Here is a 15,819-nt window from a genome sequence, read left to right on the forward strand (position 1 = left end):
GCTTAAAATTGCCATTGGAAGCACTCTCCAGCTTCACAAGGGTACATGACCATGTAAGCTGAGGTAAGAGTGCTTCACAGAAAAGAAATATATGGCCTTCATCCCAGGCCCTAGGCTTTGATAAGCCACGTTACATACACAAAACTAAATATTGTCTGCTTGCCTTTTTGTGAAAACCCTGTCTCTCGACTGGTGACAGATAGGGAACAGATTGTGCTGATAATCCACACAGGAAGAGTTTTCTGGGCATGTGTTTTGAGCTGTGCCTCTTAACCAATGTGCAAAAGATAATGGTAAGATAATGCACCATGCCATGTCAGTAATTATGGAGCCCAATTCAGTAACTATGGAACCCAGCACGGCAAGACGTTAATTGCACTGCAGACCGGTGATCATTAAAATTCATCCTTTACCCCGTACTTACTGTAGCTGCTTTCTATTACAGAATTGGTTTACCAGGTATAGAGGAGGCTTGAACTCAGTGACAGCGTGTTCCTACCGGTTCCGAATTCTTCTGTACAAGGAGCCTTACTAGAACTTACATGAAGTGAAATCATGACATTTATTTGTCACATAGGTGTATATGTGTGCCTGTGTGGATGCAGCAGTTTTGAAAAGCCATGACTGTGTGATGAAATGTGTAAGATGTATATTATTGGCATATGACATAAAGATATACTTCCTTAAGTGTTTAGTCTTTACATGAAAAATTTCAGCCCAGTTGGAAGAGAAAATCCAGAAAAATTAACTAGAAAAAACACTCAAACCACATTTTTCATATAGAAGTTAATTGTATGTCTGTATATGCAGTAACTTCCTAATAAAATCAGTATCTTTCCTTCTGCCTCTCATACTCCTTCCCTATGTCCTGAAATATGTGCATACTACTTGTTAATACTTTTTAAAATCAGAAAGAAGCATAGTATTTGTATCTTTAAGGAGTTGCAGATGTTTCCTTTGCCACGGTCTCTGCTGTCCCATTCTCTGTGCAGGAAATTCCAAGACGGGAGGTATCTCTCAGCAGTACTGTGTTGCTTTCCCTGATGAACGCTGTGGGGTATGGCATCGTTCCCTCAAGCTCTTACAGTGCTGTGGCAAGATCCTTCTAGTATTTCTTGTCCCCAGTCAATTTAAAGTTTATGGGACTGAATTTATTGCCAGTTTACAGGCTGCATCTAGAAAATCTGTGCAGTACTCCCATGTTGTTTGAGGTGCTTCTTTCCAAGCGATAGAGCTCTGTAGCACTGAATTGCAAGGAGAAAGCACAGTCAGAACTGGGAAACTGAGGCGTGTGCATTTTGTGAATCAGACCCAAGCCTAATTAACTGTCTGAAATTTTTTGTGGTCAATTTGTTCTTTTTCTTTAAGTCCACAAATCTATACAAACAGAAATTGGGGCATTCTCTGGTGGCACTAACAAGAAATGCTTGTTGGGCTGTAGAAGTTCGGGGAAACCTAAGGTGACATCTATAAAATGATGCCAGATGTTCTAGGATTGTGGTTCCCTCTCTAAGCCATTGCGGGGGAGCATGGAAGATGAGTGACTCAGCCAAGGTTAGGACTGTTACTTGAGGCAGTTAATAAGGGGTTTAGCAATAAGCCATTCCACCACTTGTAGACAATAGTCAGGTTTACCCTGTAAGTCAGAATGGAGAATAAGCACTGACACCTGCAGTCACTAAAAGACCAGTACTAAGAGCCCAGAAAGATAGGAAACCCCAGATTTACAAGGTGGGATGTGGAATATTTTTTTTTTTTCATGTCAGTGGTACTTTGAATATCTGTCTAACTAAACCTCAGTGGAATTACTACTGCCTGAAGTTTATGCAATATTAGGCATGATTCTGAGTTTGCCACAATGCAAATGAAGAGTAAAATGACTAATCTCATGTGAATAGATTAGTGAAAACAACTGCAAGGCTAGGAACAGGTTGATTAAGTTTGTAATAATGAGGTTACAAGCTGTGATTGCATGTTTTAGGAGCCAACTTTCTCATCTATTGTAGCTCTTTTAAATCAACTGTGAGAAAGTTAACCAAATTCCTTCTGTGCAGAACTGCAGATCTTCCAACATGTCATATCAAAAAGTAGTAGCACAAGGCATTCAATTCAGATCCCTGTAACTGCTCAAAAAACTAAACTATTTTGTTAGTTGTTGCTGTGTGAGTCCCAAGTTGTTACAAAAGCCAACTGAGTTGGGTTGCTTTGAGGCAATAACTCTAGAAGATATAATGTAATTAACTTGGGTATATGAAGGTGATACTTGACAGAAGATAGCCCAAATGTGTCATGTAGACTCCAGGCAATTTGTCAGATTTCTACAATAATTGGAACAGATCTATAGTTCATTGTGATAAGTTCTATTAGTATATTGGCAGGTGTATTTAAAAAAACAAAGGGGAAATTACTGTTAAGGATCATGGTTCTATAACATTATTTGGTTATCAATAAAGATGAGTTTACAATATCCAAAGTGGTGCCTTTAAGAACCTAGAAATCAAAAGGCAAAAAATGATTCCAAAGCAATTTGGAAAGAAGAGTAGTAATTCCTTCCATGACCTTATTTTCAATTTTTTTGTGAAAAGGTAGGTTGTTGCTTGCAATGTAAAGCAGAAATAAAGAAATATTTTGCAGTACTCTGTAAGTCCTGTAAAACACTGATGTCCAGAAGAATTTTTAGAGACTTAATCTCCATTTTTAATACGAATTAGTTGCAGCCTTTGCCAATCTTCCCCTTTTGCATTGACGGTGAAGTTAAGAGGGAAATGCAGTGATAGCTGAGCTTTAGAAGAAGTGTTTAAAACTATTGGTGTCTCAGATGCTTTGGCTTTATCTGTAACAGTTATCACCAGCCATTTTCTTTACTGGCTATCTTTCATAATCCTGTAGCTCATGATGGGGAGAAAAATAAGACAAGGGAATGGTGTGTCATGGTTGTGGATTTTTTATGTAACACAGCCCTAGAAGTGGAAACATCTGACCCTTCTTTCAAACTGTGGTAAGGAAAAATATGGGAGGAAGAGGAGCAACAAGGAATCAAAAAAGAATCCGTAGTAAATAGCTAACTGAATTCTCATGTTGGAGCATGGCCTAGAATTCAAATCAGTCTTCCATTTTGTGGTATAAAATTTGAAAGAAAGGCTGCTGCTGAGGGCTTGGGCTTTTCGGTTGGGGTTTTTTTTTTTTTTTGGTCTTTTTCTGACTGTTACAGTATTCCTACAAAACTGATCTCAAGCAATCTGTTTTTTTGTCTCTATTCCTTGTCTCCACCCAGTCTACCCATTGCTTAATTACACAGAAGTTCTGGTGATTTAAATCTTAAAACTGATCATCACCAAACTATTTTTTTTTTGGTCCTGGGAAGGAGATAGCTGTGTAAATTTTTACTGTTACTACTACATTAATAATATAGATATAATCAACAACAGTTAGATGCCTTTAAAATATTGGTAGGAAAATCCTTTTGAAACTTCTGCTATTTTGCTGCTTATGGAAACTTACTTCTGGTCATAGTTTTTTACAGAAATTGTATTATTGTAGGCATCTCCTTGTGAATTGCTATGTAGGTTTTTTGTTTTCTTGTTTAGATTAGGTTTTCTTTTCTATTTAAAGATAAATTGCTTAACTTTCTGAAATGTGAAATTGCAAGGTAATGTAAAAAAGCATTTTTTATGGATGTTCTGTAAAATCTCTCCCCTGTGACATTATTGATATTATTCATATATGAAGCAGAAAAATAAGACTTCATTAACACAACAGTAAGAAGCTACAGATTAGCTGAATATTGCGGTATGTATCCATGTTAACGTTATGAACTGGCATAAGACCAAAATGAATGGTCTTTCTTTTTTACCTGAAAACAGCTCATTGGGGAACACTGGTTACACATGACAGTCACAAATCAGCCTTAAATTGAAGTTCTTTCTCAGTCTAGTTAGACAAATTAGCTACTGATAAAGTAATTATTTAAAATTAATACAGAACTGTTCATCCAAATTGATTGTGAAACACTTGTGTCCCTGAGGAATCCCTCCAGCCAGCGCTCCCAGGTTGAACAATACTTCTGTTTAGCTGGGCGTGTGTAGTCTCCAGCCTTGAAAGCTGGGAATATTTTGGCATATAGGGAAAACATAGTTGGGGAAGACAGCTGCTGGTGATGAATATGGCTGTCATTTTGGAAGATAAAGGTCTTTACAGCCGTCTTTGGTAAGGGGAATTTGGTAGAATGGAAGGTGCAGGTAATCACTGCAGGTAACTGGGAGGTAGAATGAAGGTGTTGGTTAGGTATTCCACTGCCACACCTGGGGCTTTATCAGCCATGGGGAAGACTTTTTTCCTTGTACTGGTAAATACATACGTACATACATACAAGGTATACTATGGGGAAAAGGCAGTGTAGTATATGGCATACAAAGTCATCAAGAGATAATGTACATTAAATGATGTACATTTCTTTTAAAATTTGGAATACCAAAGCATGTGTGGAAGCTAAAGGAAGGAAACTAAATTAGGAAGGTATGACTATGCAACCAGGCCATATTAACAGGTAGAGCAGGGCAGACACTTCAGAGTTCATGTCTAAGTGGAAGGAGGATACAATACTGGTCGGAGTGGATGCAGTGATGAAAGGAGAGGATTCAAATTAAAATTAAAAGGTATCTGTGCACTTTAAAACAGAAAGCTTTAGGTATGAGAACAACAGCAGCAGAAGGTGAAATTAAAGGTTGTAAAGTCACTAGGTGTTGTAAATACGGTCTGGCCTAGGAAAATGTCAGAGACCTGATAGCAAGCCTGAAACAAAGACCAGTAAATTGCTAATGCCACTTAGGTAGCTCTATGTTTTTCTTGAAAGGTATCAGATGGCACAAGGTTGGCAATGTAAGGGACAGTACTACGTTTCATGAGGTAGAACTGGGGGAGGAAAATGAAGGAACAAATCAAAAGGATATTGGTGAAAGTAGACAGTGTAGATTTGATAGGAAGGAACTAAAGGGAAAGGAAATAAAACCACAAAAATGCTTTAAAGCAGAGATGATTAATCAAAAACTAAGGAACTAAGCCTGGAAATGGATTTTAAACTTAGGAAGATAAGTCTAAGGATTAACCTCTTCTCTGGCACAAATTCACCTTCCTTCAGTCTTTCCTCAGAAGCCTCAAAATGGTAAACTGGATGCAAGTGATTTGCTACGTCGTATTGGGCTTTGTTCAGCTACATCCTGCCATGATCGCTTTCAAACCAGGGTCAAATACCTCCTGTGAAAAAACCCCAAAATTTACTTGACAGGAAAAAAAGATGTAATAATTTTGAAGCTGTTGTTACAGTTTGTTTGTTAAAAGCAAACTAACTCCAAAATCCTCACTGGAACATTTTCAGCTGAATTCACCCATAAAGAAGAAAATTTTCCCCTTTTTTTTTTTTTTTAAAGAGAACTTTTTTTTTCCACAAACTATACTGTAGCTGCTTACAAATGGTACTCCTGGAGAGGAAAGGGCTGCTGTGAATATAGTCTGGACTTGAAAGATTAGCCCTTACTTTCTGGTCTTCTCTGCATGTATTTCCCTGCACTGAATGAAGCTTTTAAAATGCTCTCACTCATTAAAAAAAGCTTGTGGACTGCAGAATTTACATGCACCATATTCTTCCATATAAACAGGCTCCTGTATGGGAAGAATAGTTCAAACACCTGCAGTCATAGTAAGTCATCTCTCTCTCTTCTCTCTTGGATATATCGTTGTATTATCTGTCGTTCGGTCTGTGTTTGAGTATATGTTCAATTTCTTACTTTTTCATTGTTATGAATTTGATAAAATTACCCTTCCTGATATGTAATATAAATGGATCCTTATTAATTTTATTCTTGGAGCATTACACATCATTTCAATCATTTCACACCAAACCAGCTTCCTGGAAATGTTGCAAAAAAAAAAAAAGAAGTGTAAAAACAAATTTTCTAATTTGGTGGTTCATTTCCTGAAATGATGATGTCTCTCAGAGGTAATAACGATCACTGCTGTATGCGTTTCTCAATTCAGAAATAAGACAGGGGGCATCTAAAGGCACGAGGGTTAATCTAGGATGCAAATAGATAAACTCAGTCATAATGCAGAAGTATGAGGGCTGGCCTTCTCTCCCCAGGAAAAATATGTTTGGATTTCAAAATCTCAAACATCAACTGCTTTATTGTTCCTGGTTTTGGTCTAGATAAACCTGGGTAGAAGTTTTCTTCCCACATGATGAAATTTGATTTTATCGTATGCCCAGAGGCATGTAGTACGCATTATCTTAAGCGGCTTTGTATGGGCTCTTATTTAGTAGGTACTTAGATCTTACTGTAGAGCACATAGGGTTTCACTATTCATTTCCCACATACACAAGAAGCAGCTGCATAGTTCAGGGTGTGAACTCACACTGCTAACAACGCCAGGAAAGCACGGGAACACTCCCTTTTTTTTTTTTTTTTTTAAGAAATATTAACTGCTGGCAAGGCGTTTTCTTGGTTGAAGAAATATCATTTGAGCTTACTCGGTGAATTAACTCAAACCGGGAGCTGTCGCCGAGGCACGATCGCCAGCCCAGCCCCCCGCTCGCCGTACAGGGCGGGATCCTGAAGCGGGGACGCCTCAGGGCAGCGCAGAGGCCCGCCGGGAGCCCGCCGCTCTCGCGAGAGCTGCTGACGAGACCTGGGCGGGGCCAGGAACAACGGCGGCCAGCCCCCCCCCCCCCCCCCCCCCCGGGTTAAAGAAGCCGCTAGGGAGCGCTGGTGATCGGGGTGCGGTGCGGCCGCGGGCGGGAGGGGCGCTGTACCTCTGCCGGCTCCGTCAGGGAGCAGTGGTATCTACCCCGCAGAAGGCTGTGTCCTCAACCGCTGTAGCTTCCCAGACAGAGCTCCGAAGGGAACGCGCTGCCACCCAGGTGTCAGGCTGCAGGGTGTGCCCTACTCCTCTGCTAGTAACAGGTGGCAGCAGTGAGCGCACCTGTGGGAGGTGCGCCTGGGGAGAGGCACTCCTCAGCTTAGTGAGGAGGCTCTGGGAGGAGGTGAGTAGGTTGAGGAGTATCAGGGAGTCTGAGAAAGGAATAGACTACTGGAACAGCACCCTACCATCCCAGGGACAGGCCCGTCAGGCAGGCAGGATGATACGGAGGATCCCCCATCCTCTCCACCCAGCAGAAGGCGGTGACTTAAGGGATAGGGGGCAATGGCGACAAGTTCCTGCCGGGTGCAGCAGGCGCCTCTCCTCTGTGACTACCTCACCTCACCTCCCCGGGTGTCCTTGTACAATAGGTATGAGGCTCTGCAAGTGGGAGGAAACAGTGGTGAGAATGATGGTCCATGTAGGCTGGAGGTGTCACCAAGGTGAAGTCGGCCTATGCCCCACATCAAAACCACTTCTAAGAAAAAAAAGGTGGGTTATTGTCATAAAAGTCTTCTGAGAGGAACAGAAGGCCCAATTTGCCAACCTGACCCACTTCTTCGGGAAGCGTGCTGCCTCCCTGGGCCCCGGGTTAAGGATGTGATGAGAAAACTTCCTACCCTGGTACAGCCCTCAAATTATTTTCCATTATTACTTTTTCATGTAGGCAGTGATGAAATTGCAGTAAGAAGTCCCACTTCTTCGGGAAGCGTGCTGCCTCCCTGGGCCCCGGGTTAAGGATGTGATGAGAAAACTTCCTACCCTGGTACAGCCCTCAAATTATTTTCCATTATTACTTTTTCATGTAGGCAGTGATGAAATTGCAGTAAGAAGTCCAAGAGCAATCAAAAGAGACTTCAGGCACTTGGGATGACTGATTAAGCATTCAGGAACACAAGTAGTGTTCTCCACCATCCTTCCAGTTGCAGGGAATGATGTTAGAAGAAACAGGCAGACCTAGCTGATCAATACCTGCCTCTGTGCCTCGTATCACTGGCAGAATTTGGGGTGTTTTGATGACGGGATGGTCTACATACCAGGCCTGCTAGCAACAGATGGGGTACGCCTTTCTCATGGGGAGAAAAGGATCTTCACACAGGGGTTGGCAGGGCTCATTGAAAGAGCTTTAAACTAGATTTGAAGGGGGAAAGGGATAAAACTAGGCTCACTAGTGATAAGCCATGGGATGGCATGCCAATGTTTGAGGGACAGTGTGCTAGCGAGGTCCTTCAGTCTGCTCCACGATATGCTGAGTACACTGGAGCATGTTTGAAATGTCTCTATGCTAATGAACGCAGCACGCGGAATAAATAAGAGGAGCTAGAAGCTCGAGGGAGGTGATTGTCCCACTCTGCGCTGGTGTGGCCCCACCTCGAGTACTGTGTGCAGTTTTGGGTGCCTCAGTATAAGAAGAACATCAGACTATTAGAGTGTGTCCAGAGAAGGGTGACCAAGATGGTGAAAGGCCTTGAGGGCAAGACTTACTTGTATGATGGTGCATCAGGGGAAGCTCAGGTTGGACATTAGGAAAACGTTCTTCATGGAGAGGGTGGTTGGTCACTGGAATAGGCTCTCTAGGGGTCATGGCACTAAAGCTGTCAGAGTTCAAAGAGCATCTGGATGATGCGCTTAGTCATATGGTTTAGTTTCAGGTTGTCCTGTGAGGAGCAGGGAGTTGGACTCGATGATTTTTATGGGTCCTTTCCAGCTCAAGATATTCTATGAATTCTGTGTGCAATTACAGTATTAGCCATGTCTTTTCCTGTAAAAGCGTCTCAAATTTTATAGCACACAAAGCCATCCTGTGTGGCCAGTGGCTATTGCTCCATGGTTTTTTTATTCTGTTTTTGTTTTTCCATGTGCTGAATGAGTAAGTGGGTTCCCTCTTTGCTCTAGTGGCTTTACACTAGTCCAAAGCAGAAACTTAGTTCACGCAATTAAATTGCTATTTCCGTATTACCAGAGCAATGATGATGGTAGAACGTAGCAGATGCTATTCATGGGTTGCCTTGAATTTTTCAATGTGTGTTTAGTCCGATTCAATACTGAAAAGGTTTTTTTTACATTTCCAATGGAACAGAGGCTCTAAAAAGTTAGCTCCAACTGTTTAATTACAACACAAACCGGAACACTTGCTTTTACAGTGAAAAATGAGCTAATTCAAGTAGTATTAAACAATTACTGTTACAACTGAGCAATCAAAGAAAGAAAAATGAAACAGTAGACTATTTCAGGTGTTGTATATTTGATAACAGTTTACCTCTCCTCCAAGAAAGCATCCAAGATAATTTTGACCTGACTGATAAAATTGACCCAGAGCTGAACTTTGTTGAAAGATGATCCTTTTAAGTGCAGACAGCCATGTAGATTTGGGAGAATTGAGGTCCATCAGAATGTTTCCTGGAAGTTGTTCATACAAATATGTGTGACCGTGTCTGTTCATGGAGCATTGCTGAAGCAGACAAGAGGTCACCATGAGGAAGCCATTTCTTGTATTTTGCTAGCAGGTCATCCTGGTTATTGCCCCACAAACCTCACTTTGGAAGAATTGCAACAACTTTGCCAAGCTTGCCTCAGTTTCAGAGATACCTGCCACATCTGGTAGCTGCAGCAGTAGTTTACCCTGTTCTTGTCTTACTGATTTTAACATTTTAAAGTATTCTGTGCTTTTTTAGAGTAACACCAAATTCGCATCCTAATTCGTGCTGTTTCCTTTTCCTCCTGACTGCTTTCTTTTTGGCATTGTAAGCCCTTCTGGCACACAATACTGAGAAGGTAATTTACATGTAGGAAAACAAAGGTTTCACAATTTGAATTTCTCAGCTATGTACTTTATACAGAAGAGCATGTTTAGCACATTTTCCATAGAGAGTCAACCAAAGCCTGCTGTCTGCTGTACGTTATTATGATGGGAAGTGTCCCTTTATGTGATCTTTAATATTTATTTTATAAGCTAACATTACAAAGGCTGAAACTCTGTCATTGCTATTTATACTGTATTTGTGCTTTGGGATAAAAAAGAAAAGCATCTGCATAGAAAAGGCTTATGGGAACTGTTCATACACCGAGATTTTTCGTCTTGGGGTATGAAATGTGTTATATAAAAAGCATCAAGAAATCTTAATCCTGTTCATGCTTCAGAAGTTCCTTCTGGGGTTTAAATTTTTCTGACAGTGGAGACTGAGCTCTTTATGAAAACATTAACAGTTAGAAAGGATTTTCACATTAAGTGAAATAAAATCGTTGGATTTTATTCAGAATGAGATTGTATAGAGTGGCTTGCATCACGGATTGCTTTTATGCACTTTCACTACAAGGATTTAAAAAGACAGGTGCAAATGTCAGTTCTGCGAAGAAACACTGTGTTGCAGAGAGTCTTCCATTAATTTCTTAATCAAATTAAAATATTTCACTGATAATGCAGTTAGGATTGCAACAGCAGTTAGCTATTTATTGACGTTTCTAAGGTTATTACCATATATATTTTTCTTATCTTCTTCCCCCATATTATTTCTATTAAAAAAAATTCTCCTTAGCTGCCCATTTTGCCCCATTTGCAAGAATGACGTGTAACTTGTATTCCATTGTTTTGTTTCTACTATGCAGGAGGGTATTTAAAGAAAATTAATAAATATGTGACTGAGTCTTTCTAGATATGAGCTAAAAATATTACAGCATGCTTAGAAGATTAATGCGATGGCTGTAATCTGAAAAAATTACAACAAAGGAAGGATAGAGAAGGAACTATGCGTGCCGAATGTTAAGTCATTAGTATACTTTTAATATGTCAAGTGTTTTGTTTCTTGAATTGAGAACATTGTAACAGTTGTATACATATTATTATTTATAGTATGCAAGTTGCAAGTTACTACAAAGCTCGTCTGGGAAGGAGTGAGTCTGAGAGACTGCGCTTCAATTAACTTCATAGGCAGGAGAATGAACTAGAATTCTTACAAGCGGTTTGACCTAAGCATAAAAATTTTGCTAAATTAATTAGCAGGAAGGGTGAGAGTTTCAGGCTCTGGTTCCAGGAGTCATTTTCAAGCACTGTAGCCCCGATAAACTTACAGCTATATTAAAGTAAAACTTTATCCCTTCCCAAAGGCAGCTTCCTTGAGACATAGGTGCATCATAGCAGTCCTTATCTGTGGAAGAGCTGCCTTAGAAAAACCTTAACTGACAGCTTGGTAAAAAGACTAATTCCTAGTATAGTTCAAATCTCCATTTTCCTAATTCATGCGTTTTGTTTTTTTAATATAGTACCTAATTATGTATTTGAGAACTTGTTTTTCTAGACTAAAGCTTATTTATTTTGTAAGTTCTCTAGAATGTATAGTGAAATCCAGTAAATCTGAGCGTGATGGTTTCATAAAAGCAATGAATCTGGATAAATTAGTGCTGAAGATAACTTCAGGATCTTACCAGAAATTTTTCCTTTTTCTATTTTTTTTTTCTTAAGGGATGAAAAGGTATAAAAATGCCAGTTAATCTCTCCCCTTGTTTGTTTTCAAGTACAAACACAAATGAGCACGAATAAATTCTGTGAACCAGTTTTTACTGATTAACTTGCTTGTCTTATTGAAATGCTTTGGTTTCTTTTTGAAGGTCTGACATCAAACTTCTTCAGGTCAGCTTTGATGAGGCACATAATCTGTCTATGCCCGAGTTTTCCATCTGTATGCGGGTGACAATAATTCACCGTTTTTCTTGGCTGTCAGTCAGGACTTGCCTGCAGCTGTATACTTACCTTGTAGTTCTCACTTGGGCTGTTTGGAACTATATAATACCACAGGTGATGCTAAAGTGAAGTTGAGCCTTAAATATATACATTTAGTCTGCTTTATCCTGTCACTTACATGTGCTTGGACTGCAGCACCAGGATATGTAGCTTGTAAAGCAGGATTGTCATTCTCTCTTCACGGATTTTGGGTGGTCATGAGTGATAAAGTAAGGCACAGATATGAGCATTGTTCCAGTTGCCTCTCATCACTGGGTACTTGATATATTGTACATATTTACAGTTTCTTTCTGTTGCTCTTCAGAGCTGTCATTCTCTGTTAGACACAGTCAAATTGCTCTTACTGTAAATTTCATTTCTCAGTTATTGATTTGCTTTTCCATGAATGGTTCATCATCTATTTATTTATTTGTTAGAGCTTTGGTGAGGGTTTTTTATTTCAGGTTCTATGCTCCACTTCCTTATGAGATGCCTGTCTTGATGTTTATTTGTCTTTCCAGTCATTATTTCTACTACGAAACAGTGGCAAGTAGTGAATTGGTGATGTGGTGTAGCTTTTGGGCTTTGGTGCTTGGTAGGATTTTCAAAGCACAGCAATAACACGTCTTGTCATCACAAGTTTGGAAAGAATATCTGAAACAGAAGTATTTCCAGTTTTTTGCATTCAGGCAGCAAAGAATAGACTCTGTTGTTGTCCTTTGCTTCCAAGCAGTTGTCCCTAAAGAGCAGGAAAAAATGTCACTTATATCTTCAAACAATATTTATATTTTCTTATTGCCCCAGTGAGTTCTAATGCAGAAGCCTCTTCTCATCCCTTTGTCCATTTGCAAGGTTTTGTGTCTTGAAAACAAGGGCAATGGGGGAAGTATACATAAATATTAGAAAACACTAGCAAGGCAAACCGTTCTTGAATGTCTTTGAAAGGATCAAGGAAACAAATGAATAATAAGGCTTTTAGCCAGGTGTGTTCACTTAGAACCACAGAAATCACTCTTTGCCATCTGTCTGGCATTACTGGAATGTGTTTGGAAAGACAGTTTGGGGGATTTGCAGCACAAAATGAGGTGATAACTTCTCTTCTATACCCTCCACTTTCACATACAAGTCCTTGAGGAAGGGAGTATTCTTTTAATATATGCCCTTTTGCTTGTTCTGCATGTTTTCGCCTGAGCCCTTGCATTGTTGCTGTGAGTGGCTGAGAGCTTCCTCCTGCTCTCAACTACCGAAGTGCGATTTGTACATGTATGACAGGAATCTTTGATCAGTCAAGAAACAGTGTTAATTACCTCATGTAGTGAATACAATGTGTTGAGATGGTGCAGTGGTACGAGGTAAAACCCACACCTTTACATCAGTAAAACTTGTTTTTTCACCTAAAAAGTTCCCTTTTTCAGCAGTAACCTTTGTCACATCAGATAGATCCCAGTGTTCTGCTACATGAAGTTCCTTCTTTTATGTATCTAAATCTTTATTCTAATTTCTGCAACCATGAAATAGAGGGAGGCAATGAAAACATTTTAGCAGGAATACTCTTCTAGAGCTTCAGAATATCTGTTCAAAAATATACGGGGATTAGTTCACTCCTAGAGCAGGAGCAGCTCTTACACCTTTTGCCTGGGATGGATTCACCCTTTCCCTACCTTCCCCTGCCCTGTGGCCACTGCACAGGCATAGTGCACATCTGGTTGTGGTGTGCTGTGGTTTTGGGTTTGGCATTGGCATCTCCATTGGGCCTTTAACACACGAATAAAACAATTGAGAAATACTTGACCAAGCTGACCTGCTAATGTTCTGGTAGGGATTGGACCCTACAATCCCCAGTGTAAGAGTTGTCCCTGCTCTGCGGGTTTTTTAGTAGAAGATAGCTCTTTTTTTAAAAGTCCCCTGCTTTAACACTGATAGCAAGCTAATTGAAAATGGGATTTTTTTCCACTTAGATGTTGAAATTTGGAATTCAGTGGAGAGAGTCAGGAGAGACCACAGCTGAAGTTACACAAATAGTGTGGTAAGCTCTGAAATGCCTCCCCAGAATACGAAATTGCTTTTGATCTCCTTCTGAGTTGGAACATGAATGAATGCACACAGAGATAGAGTGCTGGAACACAGGTGAAATAGTGTCCCCCGGGCTGGGAAGAGGATGTCCTTCAACAGTACCTCCCTATATGTTCACTCTACATTATTTCCCTTCCTCTCTAAAAACTTCTCAGGATATATTTTATGTGTTACTACCAACATTTGGACGTATGACTGCCATGAAATTTACTGCTCCCGTAGCCAGTAGTGCTAATGAAAGGCTCAGTACCTTCTTTTCACATTTAAGGAATAGTTTAGTGTGATGATAAAATGTGCTAACTTAAGCAGCGATATAAAGTAGAATTCTTGCCTGTATTAAGTTATTAAAAGTCTGAATATTTCTCATATAAGAGCAGTAGCCACAGGTATTATTTGTAATTGATGTTTCTAAATTTCTACTCTTAAATTGGACAACGTACTGTTCAAAAACTTGAAGAGATTTCTGCTAGTTTGGAAAGAGAAATTTGCATTTCAGCAGCAAATAGGTTTTTTTGTTTTAACTTATGTATACTGTAATAAGCAGTGCACCTTCCAAGGCTTTAATTGTTTTTGCTGCCAGTATCAAGAATAAAAGAAGAAGCATGTACCAGATACTCACAAAATGACAAAACTGCTGGCTATCACACATCTCTTATACTAATTTTGTACCTGTTTCTATTGATAACCGTACGGGCCTATAACCAAAAGCACTTTCAGTTTGCCTTAGTTTGGTTAAATTCTTCCACAGCTTTCACTGGTTTCAGAGATGAGCATAGAGAGATATAGAGAGAGACAGGCATAAATATATCAATCAAAGTGCGGAATTGCTATTTTATCACCTTGGTTATTCCTTGCCATTTTCAACTGTAGTTACCCACTGTGTGTCTTGAAATACTGGAATTTAGTGCTGATTAAAATACCAAAATTATTAAAAAAAAAAAGTGTAGCACATACAAAAATAGAAATAAAGTAATGAAGTATAGAATGCTCAGCCTGTTGTTTTAGATGATGCTGTGGGGAAAAATGTCATCTACACAACTAACATTGCCAGTTGTCTCACTTAATCGGCCAAGCAGGATAAAAACAAAGAATAATAGAGACTAATAAAGATACACGGTTTTAAACTTTCTTCCTTAAAACTTTTACTTGTTTCAGTGGCTGCCTCAACAATGATATTGATACTGCAGTCTCTGCAGTAAATATCCAAATGACTTCTCTGGTTCGTGTTCTGAAGGGACAATCATTTATTCTTATGTAACTTAATTGTCCTTGTAGGATCCACAGGGTTCCTCTCTGTTGGTAGTGAGCTGATTGTTACAAATCTGTAATAGAAAAACTCATCTACACAATGTATGTTGGAGAGCAGGCACTTCTTTATTGCAGCGCTGCACGCACAGGGGATCACTCCACCTAGTGTGCGTGCTTAGTTTCTCCGCTACAAAATTTATATACAATCAAAGTATACATATTCATATTTCTGAGAAACAATTAACATATTAATACAATTTCCGAGAACTCATTAATATATGTAAATGCTTGTGATGCATGCGCCTCCAGGTACACAGGTGGTCGTCTAAGGTCCTCTGGTAGTCGTTCATAGTCTTCCTCATGGTGTCTGCTAGTTGAACCCAATCTTTGCACATGCTCAGCTTAATTGGAAAATTCCATTCTTGGAATCTTCCTAAGTTTTCCTCGGTTTACTGACCAGGCCTACAACTTACCATTCTCTTGACAAGCAAATCCTACCTATTCACAATGCTACATTGTTCAACAGTTAGTTTACGATTAAATCACAGATAAATCATACCTAGTTACCATTACACAAAATACATAATTTAATTTTTCATTAATTGCTCTCTTGATTATATCATTCTATCAATATCCATACTTAAAATAATCAATGGTTATTTCTATTAGTATCTATTGATTGGCATTCTTGATATTCAGATAAAGATGGGAAAGGTAGGGGGATTTCCAAGCAGCATCACTGGTGCATATCAGGTCACATTGTTACGGGACTCAAAACTTCTCTATTCAATTCTTCATTGTTCCATGTTGTTACGATTAGTTTCTTAATATGGAACAGTGACTACCTGGTGAGGTTCCTATGGTTATTG

At 39.5% G+C, this 15,819-nt stretch overlaps 1 protein-coding gene across 2 annotated transcripts in view; it reads left to right on the plus strand.

Annotated features, from left to right (window-relative positions):
- Nucleotides 1-15,819, plus strand: part of CCSER1 (coiled-coil serine rich protein 1) — a 641,220-nt gene that overhangs the window by 175,855 nt on the left and 449,546 nt on the right. The gene's annotated exons all lie outside the window — the stretch shown is intronic.

Source organism: Gavia stellata, chromosome 5 (assembly GCF_030936135.1).
Source record: "Gavia stellata isolate bGavSte3 chromosome 5, bGavSte3.hap2, whole genome shotgun sequence".
In the NCBI taxonomy this organism is placed as follows: Eukaryota; Metazoa; Chordata; class Aves; order Gaviiformes; family Gaviidae; genus Gavia; species Gavia stellata.